Raw genomic sequence first — 18807 nt, 5'->3', positions numbered from 1 at the left:
AGGCAAATCTAGTTTTGTGGTTTTTTTTTTTCCAAAGCATTACTGATTTTCTCCCACCTCTCTTTAGTACATTCCCATTTTACATGAGATATGCATCTTAATGTTTTCTGCTCAGAATTATAAAAACTTCAGAGAGGGCATTTAAAAAAATTATACTGGCCCATTTAACTTCACCTCCACCAGTTGTAAAAAATTACACAAAGAGCTATTGTTAACCTGGAAAAGGGTGAAACATTTAACTCACTGGATTTGGTTTCATAAATACTAATAATACTTTTAAAAACATTATTAGAACATTTATTCAATCTCCTTTATAATATATTTTTTCTCCTTTTTAAAACTAGGCTTTATACAGTCTTATTTTTAATGTCTCAGTTGAAGGAGCTTTTTCATAAGCTCTTAAAAGATATCCTGATTTGAATTACTTGCCCAGAACATTCCTAATGTTTAACTTATATTCTCCTTTATTCAATTGTTGCTCTTCAGACTATCTTAGAAAAGTAATTTTTCTCACAATTTCCCCCTTAAATCATTGCAGGTAATCCCAATATTTTATCTTTCGTAAGCACATAGTGCTATTTAAATTTGCAGAAAATCTGAAGGTGACTAATATTTCCTTTAGTTTTTCATTTTTGATGAAATGATGCAGATGTTCTCATTTACATATTGTAACTTAATCTCATTAAAAGGTAAGAATATCCTGTAGGACCTTTAGGATCTATAAATTTCTCTACTTATTTCATATTTCCATTTAGTACCTAAACCATATCTCAAAATTATGCTCAGAATAGAGCTGTTGATTATCTTCTCTTTGTTTGATCCCCAGATAGAAACCTGGCCATCTTTCTTTAACACTTCCCGATCCTCAGCCACCTTACACATTTAATCTAACTAAATCCTAGAGTTTGTAACTCCAAAATGTGATCTAAATCCATTCTTCCTCTTTTTTTTTTTTTTAAATCTCTGCTGACACCACCCCTGTGCAGGCCACTATTATGTCTTGCCTGGATTTTCACAATAGTCTCCTATCTGGTCTCTTTGCTTCCATTCTCACACTCCTTCTAGTTTATTTTCAACAAAGCAGCCAAAATGATCTTTGTAAGTCAGGAGTCAAGTCGTGTCACTACCTATGTTCAATCTTTCCAAGGGTCTCCCACTGCACCAAGAATAGCATCCAAATTGCCTGGTTTACCAGCTCATGCCTATCCTTCCAACCTTGTCTAGTGTCACAATCACATACATTCTCCTCAGTGTCCCCACCACCCCATCAGTAGTGCTCAGTGTCACGCCCCTGCCATAGTGGCTTCCTCTCTTCTGTGGCCAAACCAAACATTTTCTACATCAGAGTGCTCTTACTTTCTGTTTCTTATGCCTAGAATTCTCTTCTCCACATTCTTCATGTGGCTGACCTTTTTATTCTTCTTTGGATCTCAAATAGTACTCATTCAAGGAGTTCTTCTCTGTCCACCATCACAAAAGTGGACCTCTCTTTCTTACTATCCTATCATCTTAATTTCATTATAACACCCCTCAAATATATAATTATCTTGTGCAATGTAATTACTTCTTATTTATTTTTTCTACTCCAGTAGAATATAAGCTCTAGTACCATAATCAGCTATTTCTCCAAGTAACTGTGGTTCTTTTTAGTGGGAAATGGTATTTAGAAACCAAGATGCAGGTGCTAAGTGTGCATATTTTTATTGGGGTATCATTATTTCCAATCTGTCTCAATAGATACAACTATACAACTCCATGTATATTTCATATATTATACATCTCTATAGTTATTAAAAATAACCTGTATTCTTCAAAAATGTCAAGGTCACATAAAACTGAGGAAATATTCCAGATTAAAAGAGATTAAAAAGGCATCATATCTAAAGGTAATGTGTCATGCTCCAATGGATCCTGGATTGTTAAGAACTTATAATCTTTATATATAGTATTTTATTTGCAGAACTGACACATTTTGAATAGACTGTAGATTAGAATATAATAGAGTACAAATGTCAAATGTCTCAATTTTGTGCTGTGATTGTGCATGAGAAAGTCTTTGTTCTCGGGAAATATACACCGAAGCATTAGGGATGAAACCTCACCATGTCTGTCACTCACTCTTAAATGGTTCACAAAGAAACACACTCACACCTGTCTCTTTTATCTCTTCCTCTCATCCATCTATTGATAGAAATAGAGAAAGAGAATAAATAACTAGGAAAAGGGGCAGGTGGTAAATAATTAAACATGCATAAAGGGCATGTGAGAGTTCTTTGTTTTACAACTCTTTAATAGGTTGATAAAAATTTACAAAAAGTATATACGATTTGTTGCATACTTCTGTCAACACTGCCTTGATTGAATGAGGACTGAAACAGCCCCTTTTTTCCTTTACCAAGTAAAAAAGTGAATTAAATAGCTTGAAGTGAATAGTAGCATGTACAACATGCAAAATTAGAATTCTTTACAAAGGACAAATGAAAACAAGGTTTATTAATGTCACTTTATTCTTAATTAAAGAGATTTTATAACTCTTTTACTTAACTATTACTAGTTCATCAGGTGCAAAACCACAGAGGAGAATATTATTGCTTAGTTTTTTTTTTTTTTCTCTCACACGGAGAAAATCTTCTAAACAGCTTAAACTTGCCTAAAGCAATTTCAAGATGACCTAACTCTCCCCAAGTGACTTCTCAAATTCTCAAACTATTATCTTTCTGTTCAAACCCCTTTTCTAACTTTTTCCCAATTATACCAGCCATATAATTGCTAAGCTGAGATTCCTATAGACTATCTCTATCAAAGGATCAGGATAGGGAATGATAAACCTCTTAACAAAAACTTAATTCTGATTCTTTTTCCAGATTAAGGTATCTTAGCAACCTGTGAAGCATTTTATCTGCTGATTCTATCATTCTGAGCACTTTGTTGAACCCTTGAATTGACCTTATACCTGTGTGTTTCCTCTCTTGTTGGTTTTGTTGGTCCAGGTTATAAAAATGAGGTTGGCAAACAAAAAGTGATGTGACCACACATGTGTAAATGTATTTAGCCTTTAACACCAAAATTGGTTATTTATAAAGTTATGGACCAGAATCTTTATTTCTGTTATTTGTCTCCTGGGAATAACAGGTCTAGCCCTGCTCCATGGGTGGCAGTGATGAGGAATAAGAGCTTGGTTTTAGCTAATACAAGGATTTGAGATGAAAGAAGGGTCAAAACTAAATACAGCCACAGTCGCTCTAGCTGGGGAAGCCTGAGCTGTAAAGCATGCATTGCGGTCTCACCTTCAAGACAATGTTCCTGCTTCCAGTACTGCAAAGGTGGGTGGCTGATGATAAGAGAGCATCCAACTTGTCTAAGCAAGTTCTAAGTATTATGGCTTTGAATCCTAGGACTACCAGCTGATGAGATCCAGTAACTACTGTCAATGGTATTGGGAAATTGTGTGTGATACAGGCAATCACATTTACCATTTGTGACACTTTCTTCGTCTTGCCTTTGTACCTCACTGGCTACACCATCTCATCTCAGTCATGAATCCTCCTCATCTTGGCTGTGCGAGAGTGTTGCAGATTCCGTCTGTAATCCTCTTTTTTTCTCTATCTCTTCTCATTTACTAAGTGACCATATCCACTCCCATGGCCTTAAATATCACTCATTAACTGGATATTCTTTTTGTTTTTTGTCCTGTAGCCCAGACTTCTCCAGGCTTGGATTCTGGACTCCTACAGAGAGCCTTACTCATAGTTTCCAGGTAGATAAATGTAATAGGTATCCAAAACTTCACATATCCAAAACGAACTCCTGATTTTTAACTCCTAATATCTGTGATTCCTTCTACAGATTCTCAGCTTTCGTTAAGGAGCCATTCCATTCTTCCTGTTACTCGTGACAAATTAGTTTTTTGACAATTTTCTTTCTCTCATACCCCGCATGCAATAGTAGCAAGTCTGGAGGCAGTGCTTTCAAAATGTCAAAACCCAGAGCACTTTTTATCACCTTTATCATTATCACTGTAGTCTGAATAACATGATGTCTCATCTGGATTATTGCAATAGCTACTCACTGGTCTACTTTATTCCACCCTTGCTCCTACAGCGTGCAGCAGCCAGAGGGATCCTTTTAAAGAATGTGTCAGATCATGTCAGTCCTCTGGTTAATTCTCTCTGATAGTTAATCCAAACTTCTCATGGTGTGGTGTGGTCCCCACTCTCTGATCTATTTATTACCATGACCACAATTTTGTCATTTGCTCCAACTTAGTCTTACTGACCTTTTTGCCATTCTGTAAAGAAGCCAAACATACTTCCCTTTTATATCTTTGAACTCGCTGACCCCCCCTGGCTGGGATGCACATTCCCCAGGTACGCTTGGCTTCTATAGCTCTCAGAGAGTTTTCCTAACCACTCTCAACTACAACGGCATGACCGCCATCACTCAGGTCACTGCCCGTTCTGTTTCCCTATTTTATTTTTTCAGTAAGTATCATCACTTGTCATATTATGTACTTGTTTCTTGTCTTCCAGCTCCACCAAAATATCCATGAAAGCACACGCCTTTGTTTGCTGCTTTCCTCTATACCTAGGACAGTGTTAGGCATCAGTAGGTGATCAATAACCAATATGTGTTAAATGAATTAATTGCATTTATTTTCTATGTGGAAGAAGTAGATATAATAAGCTGAAAACCTTTTCATATTTTAGATAACATTCTAGAATGGGTAACTGAAATAAAAATTTGTAATTGTTGAAGAAAGAATGTGAGTCCTTGTTGCTTGAGTGGCCTCTTTTGGGCTCATCTGTAAAATGGGGACAGTCATATCTTCTGGTCTATTACAAAAATGTGATATGAACATTAAACAAATGACATCCAGGAAGCGTTGGATTCTATGCAATATTACAACATCTGGTCTTTATATGACCACCTCGTGCGTGAGAAGTCCTTTGTGCTTCACTGAACCTCTGATGTTTTATTTTTCCTACATTTTTTTTCTGTTCAGTGAAAGATTGGTTAACACAAACTTGGAAGATTTCTTACTGGAAAGGAACAATATTTGCTTTGTCCTATTAACATTGTTTTTAATAACCTAGATGAAAAACTTGGAAAGTATGTTAAATTTCATAGCTGCTGAAATTCTAATAAGAATAGCTAATTCAATGCATTATGAAATTAATAGAAAAAAATGTTGATGAGCTTGACCCTGGGTCAAAATGACATGCTGCACAAAAGGGAAGAGAGCTGCACTTTGACATCATGCTAGTTATTTCACATTTTCGGTTCATTTAATGGTCACAATAAAACTAAACTGCTAGATATTATCATACTCTGATCCAAACATTGAAACCAAATCTCAGAGAGGTTAGTAACTTTTTTAAAGTCACAGAGCTAATACAATGGAGACTGAATACAAATGGATAACTCTCTAATTTTGAAGTTCATGCTCTTTCCTTTATACAAAGATTCGTTTGTAGGTGTAAAAAAAAAACACAACAGTCGGATTCAAAATGAGGTCTCAGTGGCAACACACAAAAAAATTGATATTGCCCTTAAGCCATTAGATATGGTTGTCGAAGGACAACCACACTCAAGCATAGATTGTGTTCCTAGATTGATGGATCCATAGAGATAGAGGTGAGAACCTAGATCTATACTGCGCTGGTGAGATCACTCTTGCAATTTTGTTCGAATTTGGATGTTATATTTTAAAACTCATTGAATAGCTGAAAAGTATTCTAAGGGAAAGTAACCGGGATGACTAAAATCATTACCAAATATCATAAGAGAGATGGTTGATGGAATGAGGGATGTGTTAATTAGTGTAGGAGGGGGGAAAGAGTCAGAAGTTACTGACAGTCACATAGATCAGAAATTTCAGTTATTTCTGATGCTTCCCAAAATATGACTATGAGAAGCTAAGTTTCCTTTTTTCAATATTTATTTGTGTGTGTGTGTGTGTGAGAGAGAGAGAGGGAGAGAGAGAGGGCAAGGGGCAGAGAGAGAGGGAGACAGAGGATCTGAAGCAGGCTCTGCACTGACAGCAGAGAGCCCAATGCTGGGCTTGAACTCACGAACCACATCATGAGAGCATCACCTGAGCCGAGGTCAGATGCTTAACCCACAGAGCCAGCCAGGTGACCTGAGAAGCTAAGTTTCTTGGGTGAAGTATGCTCCTGCAGGAGTTCTTGAGTTCTCTGTAACCAGAAGAGTTCAAAGAAAACACACATGATCATGGTAGGGAAGTTTCAAGAGGCATCCAAGAGGAGATTGAACTAGATAACCTCTGGATCTGTTCTGACACTCAGATTTCATGTTTTGTTAGAAAAAGTCTAACATCAGTCTGCATCCCCCCCTTTAGAGGGCTCAAGGCCAGAAATTGGGTGGCTATCTCATCCTACTTAGAATGACAAATGTATATGTAATTAAAATGTTATCTGGATCTCTGCTGAGGCCTTTATGCTCCCCAAGAGCAGAATAAAATAGACTTGAACCCCCAATTCTATGCCTTGAGGAAATTCAAGATACTATGTTATGTGAATTATCGGAGTGGAAGATGGGTCAGGAGGAGAGGTTTGCATGCTTTAGATTGCCAGGTCCCTGAGCTAGCACAGAACTGAAGCTAAGTTTTCTTGAAATCGAGATGAAGTAAAACAAAGCAACACTCCCGCAACATTAGTGAATTTAGTGAAACTTACTAAAGTTTAAAGGGAGGTGGGTGCAGAGGAGGCAGGGTTTACTTGGTAGCAAAGTAACTAAACTGGGCATGAGCTAGATCTGGTTTTAAAATGTCTCTGGGCCACCAGCCACAGGGGCGTACCACCGGCCTTTTCATCCATGTTGGCTTCATCTTCTTAAAACTCGATGCCACTTCTTTCTCTTTCCTCCTCATCCCCATCTCTCCTCATCTCCAACTTCAGAATTGCGTCAGGAATTTCAGTTTCTTCCCACTCTTGAAGGTCAGCTTCCCTAGCTCTCAAGCTCTCAAATTCTCCTCAGACTCATCATTGCAAACACTGACTTACTAAGGTGCTCAGTTGAGTTGGGAGACCTGCTCATGGTAGAAATCACCATCTCTAGAAAGAGTATTAGCATTAGAACAATTTAGTAACATTTCAAATTTTATTATTTTAGTTGGCATACAGTAAAAAATACTAAACATCGGGGGCGCCTGGGTGGCTCAGTTGGTTAAGTGTCCGACTTCAACACAGGTTATTATTTCATGGTTCGTGAGTTCAAGCCCTGCATCAGGCTCTGTGCGGACAGCTCAGAGCCTTGAGTCGGCTTCAGATTCTGTGCCTCCATTTCTCTCTGCCCCTCCCTTGCCTGCACTCTGTCTCTCTATCTCTCTTAAAAATAAATAAACATTAAAAAATTGAAAAAAAATACTAAACATCTGAGGAAATTTTTTGTCAACCCCTCTATTCCAAGATCAAATAGAAAGAGGCAGTACAATGAAGTGATCTGGAGGCAAAGAGATTTTGTTACCAACCTTGATGCTGCTTGACTGGCTGTGCCACTTTGAGCAGGTTACTTAACTTCTCCGATTTTTTGTTTCTTTCATTGCAAAATGTGATTAATAGCGATGTGTTTGTGCTGTCTGGGTTAAATGAAATTATGTGCATATAGAGCATTTCACAACTCCTTGTCATGTGTCAGTGTTCCATAAGCGTTAACACTATTGGTAATAGATTTTCCTCACTCAGAAACCTTTTTAAATTTTCTAAACTCAAAATAAATTTTTCAATGACCACCAAAAATTTGGCTTGACAGACTTTGAAGAATATACTAAGGATATTTACCACTAATATTTTTTTCTTCCGCCTATCATTTGCCAAACTGTCACTAAGATTTCTTGAAAATGCACTTCAATGGTTTCTGTATTGAAAGCAATTTATTTGACTGGCAGAATGATAGAGGAACTATTAGTTAAATATATTTTACCAATTTTATGACTTTCCCTGGTAGCATGATATCAGATTAGATACTGTGATCCTAAATAATTAAGCTGACATTTGACAAAATTGTAAATTAGAAATAATTTAATTTAGTACCAACTTTCTTTTTACTAAATCCCTATCCCAGCCTTAGACAAAGCTCCAGTCCTGTGCTGTGGGTATGATAGTCACTATCACATGTGACCATAGACGTTAAATTAAAATTAATTAAAATTAAATAAAATTTGAAATTTGAAATTCTGTTACTTAGTTGAACTAGGGCACATTTCACATGCTCAAAATCCATGTGGCTAGTGACTACTGTACTGGAGCATGTGCATCTAACACATTTCCATCACTGCAGAAAATTCGTTTGGACAGTGCTACCTAAAATTCAAATAACTTGTATCCTTCCTCTGTCTGGCACCTTCAAAACTGCAGTGTCATTGCTCTAACGTCTTCTCCCTGTGAGCTTTTCCTTTCCTTTGTCTTATATGATCCACTAATAGAAACTGAGATGCTGAGGTGCTAACACGGGAAGCCCTGGGATCATTTCCTGGTAAATGAATGGCTAACTCTTCGTCTTCCATAGTAGTGTTTTTTCAGAACGTGGTTCTAGGATGATCGCTGTCTTAATCAACTGAATAATTGTTTACATGTGAAATTTTTGGAACCCATATTAATACCTCTCAATCTGCCTTTTGAATCCGCTTTCTCAGTCATCGTTGGAATTCTCAAGTTTGAGAACCATTGCTGAGAGGAGCAACCACTGTCTGGTAGCCAGTAACCAAGAGCCTTATAGTTGGATGTTAGTTTGCATAGGAATGAATGCAATGCCAAGTTCTCCTCAGGTAGCAGAGGAGATATTTTTGGAAGGATTGTTTGTTGATCTTCAAACTCTACAATAGAAAGCCATCTGCTCATAGACTCACTGCAGATCTACTTACTAGCATAATACAATCGGTAAAACCCACTTACTTACTAAGAGAATTTAAAAAAGTGTTTGCTCTTGACATGGGGTATTTTTTTTTAATGTTTATTTGTTTATTTTTGAGAGAGAGAGAGAGCACAAGGAGGGAAGAGACAGAAAGAGAGAGGGAGACACAGAATCTGAAGCAGGCTCCAGGCTCTGAGCTGTCAGCACAGAGCCCCACACGGGGCTCAAACCCACAAATTGTGAGATCATGACCTGAACCAGAGTCAGACACTTAACCAACTGAGCCAGCCAGGCACCCCAAGGTATTTTCTTTATTAATGTCTTAAAATCATGTTTGCCTTGGGGCGCCTGGGTGGCTCAGTTGGTCTACTGTCTGACTCCTGATTTCCAATCAGGTCGTTATCACAGGGCTGTGGAGTCAGCCCAGACCCTGCTTCAGATTCTGTCTCCCTCTGCTCCTCTCCCCAGTTGATGTTCATCTCTCTCTCTCTCTCTCTCTAAAAATAAAAATTAAAAAAAAAAAAAAATAAATAATGAATTTAAATTTTAAAGATTACCTATTAATGTTTTCATTTATTTACTTATTTATTTATTCTTTCATTCATTTTACTGAAGAAGAATACGGAAGACTTCATGAATTTGTGTGTCATCCTTGCGTGGCGCCCTGGTCATCTCCGTAACTTTCCAATTTTGGTACATCTGCTGCTGAAGTGAGCACTATTATATATTGAAGGACACTTGACAAAATTATAAGATTTTAAAGCATACCATGTGATGATTTGATATATGTGTACATTGTGAAAGAAGAAATCATGTTAACATTTATAACTTGGTTTTATGTCACTTATAATTTCATTTTATGTTATTTAAATTTCCCTTAAGAAACAAATAATTTTTCAAAGAAGTTTTAAAGGAAAAATTAATGAAAGAAGAACAAATGGGAAAAAACAAACAAAAAATAGACTTTTTAAATAAAAATTGACAATGGCTTAACAAACTAGACAAAAAAGAAAAAACATCAAAACCAGAAGCAGAACCAAATTGTGGAAAATTTTCTCGCAAGTCTCATCAAAGAAAAAAGAAAGAAAAATAGTTAAATGATACTAAGAATAAGAAAGGGTGAATATAAACATGGATACAGACAATATGTAGGCGATTACAAATAAGGCAACCTGGTAGAAAAATCTTAAGTCAAGCTTCATTTTACTAGTTATACAGACTTATCATAAAACTATATAATAAAGCAGAGCAATTTGCCACAAATAGACTAGAAAAATAGAATAGAGAACTTAGAAGCAAACCTTCAAAGATCAGGATGCTTCCTATAGGACAAGGGTGGCATTGCTAAGTACCTGGGGAAAAAGTGTGGAAACAAATGACTATCCACATGGGAAAATATAACATTAAAGTCTGAACTTGAACCGTAGTACAACTCCAGGTGCATTAATGTTTTATATTTTTTAATGTTTATTTATGTATTTGGAGAGAGAGAGAGAGAGAGAGAAGTTTGATGGGGGACTTGATCTCAAGAACCTCAAGATCATGACCTGAGCTGAAATCAAGAGTTGGATGCTTGGGCACCTGGGTGGCTCAATTGGTTGAGCCTCTGACTTTGGCTCAGGTCATGATCTCACGGTCCGTGAGTTTGAGCCCCAGGTCGGGCTCTGTGCTGATAGCTCGGAGCCTGGATCCTGCTTCAGATTCTGTGTCTCCCTCACTCTCTGCCTCTCGCCGGCTTGTGCTCTCTCTCTCTCTTTTTCTCAAGAATAAACATTAAAAAAAAATAGCTAGATGCTTAACCAACTGAGCCACCCAGGCACCCCTAGATGCATTAAAATAATTTTAAGTGTGAAAAATCAAACCAGTAAAATAAAATAAACTGGAAGCAGTTCAAAGAACTACTTTATCTTCCTTTCATTAAATCTGCCAATTTGTTTACCTCTGAACCCTTTATTCTGGCGAAATGGATGAAGTATGAAATAAAATATACAATCATGGAAAGATCCCTATAATTATTTTTGCAAACTAATTTATAGAAAAAGGCATGGTATGATCCCATTTTTGTTATCAAAAACAAACATAATGAAATGAAGCGCATTCCCCAAATCCACATAAATATTTGGAGACTATCCCAGCCGACATTTCAGAAATATAAGTAAGAAGTATCCGGTTATTTATTGTCTCCCTGTGTAGTTAAGTCCGATTCTGGACTCCATCCTCCTTGTCTTATGGGCAATTCAATTGCAGCTGACTGGGCCCTGCTCCCCTTTCACTGGTTACTGTCCCACATGTGGGAGGAAGAGCTTATCTTCAGTCCATCACTCTGAACACCGACCACTTATGTTCCAGGCAAGGGATGAACAATTGAAATCTGGTGACTTCCTGCACTTCTTGTACATGTAGAGCAGAGAAATTTGTATTGAAGTAAGGGACACCTGTTTAGGGCTCTGCCCTCTTAGGGGGACTCACGCAGTCATCCTGGGAGGTCAGGATGCCCGGACAGCAGGACTCCCTCACTTATCCCTCAGACTTCTGTCCTTTATTTGGGGGTAAAATTGTGTTCCCTGCTCTAGTAAACCTCAAAGATGGCCTGTTGCCCTTCTGGTTTCTACAAACCTACCTAGATAACCTCTTAAATGACTTAAAATTTGTATAGAAGACTAGAAGATACTGTCTTAGAGCCACTTTTGCTTTTATCCTTAAACAGAGAAAAAAAATCTTGAGGAAAATAAAGGTAAAATCTGCATAACTGATTGAATTGAGGATGAAGAGAAGCGTGGTATATAGGATGGAGTAAGGAAAAATAAAGAAGATAAACAGAGTTGTGATGAATATATCCTGATATTCTGATTGAGTATGTGTGTAGGAAAAGGTCTAGAAGCATACCAAATATTTAAAAATGATAACTTTTGAGATTAAGAACACTTTTCACTTCATATAGAACTGTAATATTTGAAATAATTGCAAGAATTTGCTACTTCTATGAATTATAAAAAAGGTAAATCAGAAAGCAAAATAGACCAAACAAAAGAAAAATTTTTATAAAATTTCAGTTTATGATGATTAGGCCTATAATTAAGTCAAGGAAACTGTCTAAACTCCCTAAGATACTGTGCCCTCTCATGAAGATATAGAGATAAAAGGCTGAATGTTTATTTAAAACAAATTCTTTATTATTTTTGAAGTATTTGGCAAATAAAATTCCAGTATGGAAAAAAATATGAGTATAACATGTGTTTCCAAAAGGCAAATTTATTTGTTTGTTTGCTTATGATTATTTAGTTATCTTGAGAGAGAGAGAGACAGAGTGAGAGGGAGAGTGAGAGAGAGAGCATGGGCACATGAGCAGGGAAGGGGCTGAGAGAGAGGGAGACAGAGAATCCCAAGCAGGCTCTGCATTGTCAGCTCAGAGCCCAATGCAGAGCTCAAACTCACAAACCTTGAGATCATGACCTGAGCCAAAACCAAGAGTTGGACACCTACCTGACTGAGCCACTGAGCTGCCCTCAATGGCACATTTTTTGAAGCTTTTGAAGTCTTCAGGCAGGTGATAAAGTTCAGGCAAAGATATAGTTCTTCCATGAAAAAAAAAGTTTTAATATGCTTTGGAACACTGAGAAATGCCATCGACATGTTGATTATTATTCTGGAGACTGTTAGAAACACAAGCAAGATTCTGAGAAGCTAGTTTCGATTCACTTTAAAACAATTTCTTCTTGCTCAGTAGAATATAGGACTTGAACTCTGAGAGCTGGATAGAAGGACACAAGTTTGCCTCTGAATCCTAGAGTCCTTTGTTCTGGAAAATAGGAGGGGCAAAGAAAATAGCCAGGTAACCAGAGACATTTTTTTAAAGCAGTTGCTTCAGCGAAGGTTCAGAGATTTTACAGGCCCCAACGCAAGGACCTGGAGTCTACCTGTCATCCAGGAACCTGGAATATAGAGATTTCGTTTGGGAAAAATCATGAAGCAAATTCATGCCCTCCGGTTGGATAGTAAGAAGATACAACTAAGAACTAAAAACTTTCTTTAAGCCCCAAATGATGGTAGTTGAGCAAACAAACCAACCTTCAACGACAAAGAAAAAGAGGTAAGCATGGTTTACCACGAGTTAATTCAAGTGGTGAATGATTATTACATCATCAAAATTAAACTGGAAAATTTCATGATTCCAAAAGGGATGAAATAGTAGGCTAGTGGGTGTAGTGTAGTAATAACAAAATGCCACCAGATTCATGCTTTTCCAAATACTTTGTTTTGCTGCCTAAATTGCGAACAAAACAAAATTCTTGGCTCTACCGTCTGCCTCCCTCTCTGACTACAGCTTCTGCATGGCCATACTTCCTATCCTCGTTCTGCCCCAACCATTCTGTCCTCCTTGCTCATCTCTGAGTAGGTTGCAGTCTGCCTATGAAATGTTGCTTTTTTGAAACTAAACTGAAAAGTGAATTGTTTATTTCAATGAAAAACAATGACCCAAAGTCGGTGGTGTAGAAGTTATTTCATAATTAAAAAAAAATGACATGTTCCTGGGTCTCAGCACAAGAACACTAACATTAATCGAGCGTGTCACTGTGTTGAGTTGCTTTTCGTTCAACATTCCACAAGGAAGATGTAATTTTTATCACTGTAATACAGATGAGAAAACTGGGAAAAGCTAGGCAATGTCAGAGCTGAGAGTAAAACTCTACCTTTTTGACCAATACTCTATACTAATGCCTCTGAGTTTATACATGAATTGGGTTGTATGTGTATAAACAAAGATCCCTTGCAGACCTATACATTAAAAAAACCCCAAACTTCTAGAGTTTTCTTGCAATGTTTGGCATAAGGTTTTGCGCATTCTCAATATGAAAGAATTCTTTGTCAATGTACACACACACACGCACACACACACACACACACACACACACACATGCACGAATACTATCCATGTTTTCCCTCAAAGCTATAAAAAGGTTACCTAATCTAAAAAAAAGATATTCCGCTTCACATCTTATGAGATCCTCTATAGTTTTAATATCTGTCCTGCCCTGCAGCTATCCCCCAGCAATAAACTATACATAGGAATCATAGTGTAAGGGGAAAATAAAGATATATAGTGACACCACTATGTGAAAGCAAAACATCTGGAAATTCAGTGAAAATATTAATAAACTCAGTGAAAAATTTGGTCAAACTTTTTGATGTTATATAGACAAAAATAAATGAATAGTTAACTCAGTTGAATAGATGTTTTGGTATTGTTTTAAAGTAAAATGATGAAGTATTCTAACTATTGTTTCCAGATTAATCTTTTGTGAATTTTGCCATTTAATTTTAGTCTTTGGCCCGTTTACTAACAGGTGAGGTATAAATAAATGTTTAAAGTTTTAGTCAATGGATTTATTCTCAGAGGAACAATAAATTAACTCTGTATTTCCGTGGTTTTCCCTGCAAGAATTGTATTTTAGATATTCATCTGGGAGTGATGTGACACATATAAGACATTTGCATATGGCGGTCAATAGCTCAAATATCCTGATCATATTAAACAAGTAGATTCTTCTATAGGTGAAATAAAGCCAGCTTAGGGAAATTTTGACTTGTAGCCTTTAGGTGAAGTAGATGGCCAAAGACAGAAGGAAGTCCCAGAGATGGATCCTGAGGATGGAAACAGTGGTGGCTTTGGAAAGAAACAACTTGGAGGAAATGGAGGAAATATGTGAGAATGTGTCTGGGGATCCTGTGGACAGGTAGGGAAGTTCCCACAGAGAAGAGAAAGACATGTGCCTCCGTTTCTATTTGGGTTTCTGATTTTTTTTTATTATGGTAAAATATATACAAATTTTACCATTTTAATCGTTTTAGATGTACAATTCAGTGTCATTAAATATATTGACATTATTGTGCAACCATCACCATTATCCATCTCCGGAACTTTTGCATCATCCCAAACTGAAACTCCATACCCATTAAATAATAATTCCCGTTTCTCTCTCCCGCAGCCCCTGATGAACACTAATCTACTTTTGGTGTGTATGAATTTGACCACTCTAGATACCTCATACGCCAGGGACTGAATACTTTTTCCCTCTCAAATTCGTATGTTGAAATACAAATCCCCGATCTGATAGTATTAGGAAGTGGGCCTATGGTAGGCTTTGCCATCATGGATTGGATTAGTACCCTTACAAATGAGGTTCCAGAAAGCTACCTTGTCCCTTCTGCCATGTGAAGACCCAGAAAAAAGATTACTCTCCTTGAGCCAGAAAGCAGGCTCACACCAGACAGAGTCTTTCAGTGCCTTGAACTGGACTTCCTAGCCTCCAGAACTGTGAAAAAAGAGTATTTATCACTTACAAGCCAGCAAGTCTGTGGTATTTTATCATAGAAGCCCAAACTAAAATATTTTGTAAGTGGAAACATACAATATTTGTCCTTATTTCACTTAGCATAATGTTTCCAAGTTTCTTCCATCATGCAGCATGTATCAGAATCTTTTTAAGGCTGAATAATATTTTGTTGAATGAATATACCGTATTTTGTTTATCCATTCATCCGTTGATGGACATCTGGGTTGTTTCAATCATTAGGTTATTGTGAATAATGCTGCTATAAACATGGGTATACAAGTATCTATTTGAATTCTTGCTTTTAACTCTTTTGGGTATATACTCAAATGTGGTGTTTTGAGATTTTAGAACTTTTTATTGAATATAGAATTGTGCATAGATCACAAGTGTACAGCTTAATGAATTGTCCTTAAGCAAATATACCCATGTGATTAGAAGACAGATGAAAACACAGAACCTCAATCCCCACCCCCTTTTAGCCCCTGGCCCTCCCCAAGGGAGCCAACCTCCTGACTTAACCCCTCAGATCAGTCTTGTCTGATTTTGAACTTTATATAAATGGAATCACACAGTATGTACTCATTTTTATTATGTTTATGAGACTATACAAATTATGTTTCTGAGGTTAACATAACATTTGTGAGATCTTAAAAAGAAACCATATTGTCACAATGTAGGTTTAGTTTATCCACTCTCACTAATACATACTATTCCATTATGTGAATATTGCACAATTTATTTGCTCATTCCATGGCTCATGAGAGTTGTGCTTCCATTCCTAAGTCTTTTGTTTTCTCCACTTTTATTGGAAAATAATTGACATGCATCACTATATAAGTGTAAAGCACCCAACACGATAGCTCGATTTACATATATTGTGAAATGATTACCACAATAACTCTTATTCTTACAAAAAACAGGTGATAGAGAGTCCTTGTAGAGGGAATCAAGGTGTTGGACTTCAGGTTCTACCACTTTTACTTCTTCTACTATAAGAAAGAAATTAAGGAGGCAGCTATACGCTTTGTCTTTTAAAAAGCAACCAATTGCCATTTGGTTTTCAATCATAGGTTGGGTTTTCCTTAATCTGGGTTTCCTTAACTCATAGGGCCTTCCTGGGGACTAGAGAAATTCTCTTCTTTTATTCTGATCTTAGGGATACCTACCTAGGCAATCTGGCAATTTTCTTTGCCCCTCAATATCAAAGGGTGAGCCAATATTAGTCATTCTATATTTTAGCATGAATGCAGGTTAGAGGACTTGCTATTGGTGTATTTCAAAGAACTGAAGTGGGGCGGCGGGGTGGGGGGGTGGGATTAAGGTTCTGGGAGGAAGAACAGGTGTCCAGGCTGGGCAGGTAGGTGTCTCTTCTATTACAGCCACAAGATTTATGACTCCTGGTGTCTCAGCAAGCTCCTTTTGACTCAACTCTCCCTCCAAACCTCTTCTCCACTGTATTAGCACCACCAGAGTGCAGGGTCATTCACAATCATCCCACACAATCATCCCAGAGGGATTCTAGCTTGTTTCTCTAGTTTCTACAGCCCTTTGCTACCCCCAAGCCCCCACTCCTGCCCCCAGTGACTGTGTTGAAGAGTTGCATATTTTCTTTTTTTTATGGCATTTTTTTAAAGTAAGCTTTAATGCCCAATGTGGGGCTTGAACTCACAATCCTGAGGTAAAGAGTCGCAGGCTCCACCAACTGAGCCAGCCAGGCACCCTGAAGAGCTGCATATTTCTCCTGGTCCAAACTGTCTTCTGCCTTCAATTATTTGTGTCTTAAAAATACTCCTTTTGGATGGATAGCACATGACATACATCTACTGTTTGCTTTCCAACTAGAATTTTATATTTTGGATGATCAAGAAACTCTAGTAATAAGGTACAGAATAAAGGGAGAATGGCTAAAAAGCTTCAAGCTTTCGGGTAAGTCAGGTTCAGAACTTCTGCTTTTTTATAAATTGCAGTAATGAACTCTGTTCATGTTGGTTCATCTTGTGTTTATGGTGGTAAGATTCAGTGCAAAAACATGAATGCTGTGGACTGAATTGTGTCCCACCAAATTCATTTGTTGAAGCCCTATCTGCAAAGTGACTGTGTTTTGAGATAGGGCTTTTAGAAGGTAATTGAGGTTAGATAAGATCATGAGAATGGGGGTCTAGTATTTGTAGCTTTTTACAAGAGGAAGAGAGAGATTTTTCTTTCTTTTGCCACCATGTGAGGATACAGCAAGAAGATGGCCATCTGCGCGTCAGGAAGAGGGCCTTCACCAAGACCTGAATCTCCCCACACCTTGACCTTAGACTTCCCAGTTTCCGGAGCTCAGAGAAATAAATTTTTATTGTTAAAAAAATTTTTTTTAAATGTTTATTTTTGAGGCAGAGAGAGACAGAGCATGGGGGAGGGACAGAGACAGGGAGACACAGAATCCGAAGAAGGCTCCAGACACTGAGCGGTCAGGACAGAGCCTGACGTGGGGCTTGAACTCACGAGCCAGGAGATCATGACCTGAGCAGAAGTTGGATGCTTAACTGACTGAGCCACCCAGGTGTCCCAGATTTTTATAGTTTAAACCATCCAGCGGTACGTTTTGTTATGGCAGCCTGAGCTAAGACACTGTGTCCTACAACTGAAGCCCTTGAATGAGTCACTTCTGCTTTTTAGACAAAGTGTTTTATTTTATAAATTGTCAGTAATATTCTTTATTTCCCTCAAGTAGCTGGGAAAATCACTGAGATAACATATCCAGAGTATGACAGACACAGAGTAAATTTTTAAAAAGTTACTTCCTTTCCCCTTCCATCCTTTGTTTTTCACTACCTGAGCATAACTGTAAGATGTGAAGGGAACCATCAACACTTGTCAAACAGGCGTAATAATGAAAATGGCTAAAAATTATTGATAATTTACTATGGCTCAGACACTATGGCTAACACTTTATTTGCATCATTTTGTGGAGTTCTCACAGACACTTTAAAGTAAACATTGTTATTCCCTTTAACAGATCAGGAAACTGAGGCTCAGAGAAGACAAGTAACTTCTCAAGGTTACATAGCTATTACATAGCGGATCTGGGATCTATATCCATGTCTGTTTGACTCCCTGGGCTGTGTTCTTAGTCATTTTTTTATTCCCAAGTATATGATTATTGTTCATTCAACCTGAAGGGCACAGGAGATTCAATCACCGCTCGCACACACCTCACTATCTAGTAGGAAAGACAAAAGTGAAAATCAATAATTAGCAAATAGTGTGATCAATGTTAAATCTGCACAAGATGTTATTGAGTACAGAGGACAGATGCCAACTGTCTGAGGAGGCCAGAAAATTGTTCCCGCATCAGTTTGCTGGACTGCCAAGGTTGAGAAAGACATTTCAGACTGAGGGAACAAAGATACAGAGGCATACGGGCAAGGTTCATTGCAGACCTACATGTCTTTTTGGGTGCCTGAAGTGAAGGACACATACTGGGGAAACATAGTAAATGAAGCAGGAGACGTCTGGAGAAGCCAGATTGTGAAGAACATTTATATGACATACCAAGGCATTTAAATTCTGCTACAGAATATATGTGTTAGAAAGCCATTCTTGTATGTCTTCC

General features: G+C 37.6%; 1 non-coding gene across 1 annotated transcript; it reads right to left on the bottom strand.

Annotated features, from left to right (window-relative positions):
- Positions 1-9486: 9486 nt before the first annotated feature.
- Positions 9487-9589, bottom strand: LOC128775417 (U6 spliceosomal RNA). The gene has a single exon (XR_008420136.1). It is a non-coding gene; the product is annotated as a U6 spliceosomal RNA (small nuclear RNA).
- Positions 9590-18807: the final 9218 nt, after the last annotated feature.

The sequence above is a fragment of the Panthera pardus genome, unplaced genomic scaffold (genome assembly GCF_024362965.1).
Source record: "Panthera pardus isolate Hobbes unplaced genomic scaffold, ASM2436296v1 HiC_scaffold_7, whole genome shotgun sequence".
NCBI lineage: Eukaryota > Metazoa > Chordata > Mammalia > Carnivora > Felidae > Panthera > Panthera pardus.
Note: the sequence above shows the minus strand (reverse complement) of the source record. Positions and strands in the feature narration are given on the sequence as shown.